Genomic DNA, 3175 nt, shown 5'->3' with positions numbered 1-3175 from the left:
AGCTACCGTTGGATCATGTGGTTGAAATGAAAGATAGAGCTGTGTGTCATCAGCATAGCAATGGTAGGAGAAACCATGCACTTGTATGATGGGTCCCAGTGATGTAGTGTATATGGTGAAGAGGAGGGGTTCAAGAACTGATCCCTGAGGAACACCAGTGACCAGTTGATTAGCTTTGGATACCTCCCCTCCCCAGGCCACCCTGAAAGACCTACCTGTGAGATAGGATTCAAACAAATGAAATGCAGTTATTGTGATGCCCAGTGAAGAGAGGGTGTACAGAAGTATCTGATGATTGTGTCAAAGGCAGCAGATAGATCCAGCAGAATGAGAACAGATGATTTGGAATCAGCTTTCACAATCCGCAGGGCTTCAGTGACCGACAGTAACACAGTCTCAGTTGAATGGCTTTATTATATAATTAAAAAAAACACCCTTGCTATGTGTACTGCGTTAAGCTGAGACTTGTTATAGCACTTGCATTTCATTGCTCTTTTGGATAAAAGCATCTGCTAAATGACTAAATGTAAATGTAATGAAAATGAGAAATGTTGCCTTAGCATCTAGCTGAAATAGATTTTTTGAACATTTGATTTTATTTCAGTTAATGTTTAAGTAACGAAAATTTTGTATGGTTTTAGTTTTAGTTAACTTTAATAACTCTGGTTTATAATAAATTAATTTATATATATAATTTCATTCAACATTTTGCAAAACTAATCTCACATAAGCTAACTGCAATAATAGCATAAATGAATTATTTTGGATTTAAACCTCGGATTTTGGCAAAAGGCGATAAATTGGCAGTACTGAAATATTTTACCTTAATAGTTGTGTATCTCAATTATAAAAGGTTAAATATTTCTTTACAATTATTATAATTTTTGAGTTGGAAGTTGTATATCCATTTGAATCTGCCAGATGAATGTGTGCATCCTTCTTCGGCAATCCTCAAATAGTCTGATCACAAATGTCTCATGATTTTAAAAGAAAAGCAGTTCAACTACAAGCCAAAAAGACCTGTAGGAGGTACAACAAATGTCAAGAGTATACTTAGAGAGCAACAAATTTGGACTATAAATGCCCCAAACGCCAGTTGATAAGAGACAATGGGAAAAGCCAAGATAACATACTCTTCAGTATCAGAAGATATCTGTCTGAGAGGACTGTGATTGCTATACAAACAGGACTTTTAGAAAACATTCTTGAATCCCTGAAGGATCATGAGAACGTGAATGTGAGAACAGGCCGTTGTGTTCTGATGTAGCGTGGATGTGCAGCTAATGGAAAAGGAAGCTTTTATTGATGGGAACTAGTAAAATGTGGTAAGTTACTGTATAAGCAAAAGCCAGATGTTTGGTGTCTGAGCGCGAGGGATGGGAGGTGTATGGGTATGGGCTCAGGGCAGTTAGGATGGAGGCATGGGCCAGGGCAGAAAGGTTAAGGCCCAAGAGATTTTTCTTTTTCCTACAGTCATAAACACATACCCCTTGAGTTCCCACTGAATTTTACATTCCAAACCAGCCAACTCGCCACTAAGTTTAGTGTCAGGAAGCCTTGACTCACAGCACTACCCATAAGCATACCAAACACCAGCACAATAAATCTAGCACGTTGCTATTAAAAACATACCTTGAAAATGACCGCCTGATTACTCGGAAGAGAAATCGCAAGGGGCTTTGCGTCTATGGCATCTCCTTTTCCAAAAGTCCAAGTTAAACAAAATGAGGAAGTAGGCACAACTGCCATAACAATGTCTTGGGTGTTTTTGACGGTATTAATGGCAACTACATTTTTTTAAATAAAGGTTTTATTGGCTTCTATGAAACTATGAAGAACCTTTAACATCCATTGCACAAAAGGTTCTTTACTGGCATCTGTGGTTCCCTGGAGAACCTTCAACATTCATGGAACATTTCCATTGCACAAAAGATTCTTTATTGGAATTAATAGTTCTGTGAAGAACTTTTAACATTCATATAACCTTTCCATTGCACCAAAGCTTCTTTATTGGCATGGATAGTTCTGTGAAGACTTTTTATAGTGGAAAAATGTTCTTTAGGTTATTAAAATGTTCTTCACACTAAGAAAAATTGTTCTTTTAAGAACTGTTCACTCTTTGAGGAACCAAAAATGGTTCTTCTATGCCATCGCTGCAAAACCCCTCCTTTTGGAACCTTTATTATTAAGAGTGTAAATCTTCATGTAGCCACCACATTTCCGTCACCCAGCTTGAGATCTTCCATATGATTGGACTGAGTAGAGTGGGGGAGATCAGAACGTGATAGTGGTCCATGCAGCACCCCCCTGCCCAAACATTCCTTTGCCCATGCACCATCCCCAGGCTGGAGTGCTAGACTGGACACTGTCTTCTGGGAATACTGTGAGAATGTGAAGTCTGGTTTGTGCACAGCAAGGGAGAACAAATTTGGAAAGGGGGTGTGCAAGAAACGCTCGCATTCTAGAAGCAGCTTTGATGTTTTTATATTTAATAATCACTGAGCAGAACGCATGGCTATTTAAAGCCAAGGTCTAACTTTAGGCCAACCATGTCACACATGAAACCAGACAGAACTTTTTTTTGTTTTTCATGTGTGTCTTGAGCGGGTTGAGGCTCTGGGAGAGTGATGACCTGTCACCCCGAAGGGGAGGGAATAAATGGCATTTCCCATTTTACCATGAAAAACAATGTTTGATCAAAGAATGGATATGAGATGTTGTAAGTGGAAATGTTGTGGGTCTTGGCTTGCCATCAGGGGAAATGTGTTCAGGCAAAAAATACAATCTGTCACGTACTTTGGGTTATTTTGGATGCCCCGTTAAAGGAATAGTTCACCCAGAAGTGAAAATTCTGTCGTCATTTACTCAACCTCATGACATTCAAAACTCGAATGACATTGTTTCTTTTGGGTGTGGAAAAAAAATACAAATTTCTGAAGAACGCACTTGTCATTTTTTTCCATGCAGTTAAAATTAATGGGGACTGAAGTAGGTTTCAAGCTTCAAAAAAAAAAAAAAAAGACGCAAAATAATAAAAAGTATAATAAAATTAGTTCTTAAGGATCACTGAAGCAGTAAGTATTAATGAATGAATCAACTTGTAACACACTATTAATTGAATGTGTCTGCTATTAGCTTTTATTCAGCTTTCAGAAAATTATGACTGGTTTTGTGG

Source organism: Sinocyclocheilus rhinocerous, unplaced genomic scaffold, assembly GCF_001515625.1.
Source record: "Sinocyclocheilus rhinocerous isolate Xijiao unplaced genomic scaffold, SAMN03320098_v1.1 scaffold1149, whole genome shotgun sequence".
Classification (NCBI taxonomy): domain Eukaryota; kingdom Metazoa; phylum Chordata; class Actinopteri; order Cypriniformes; family Cyprinidae; genus Sinocyclocheilus; species Sinocyclocheilus rhinocerous.
The sequence above is the reverse complement of the archived record's forward strand: the minus strand, read 5'-3'. Positions refer to the sequence as shown.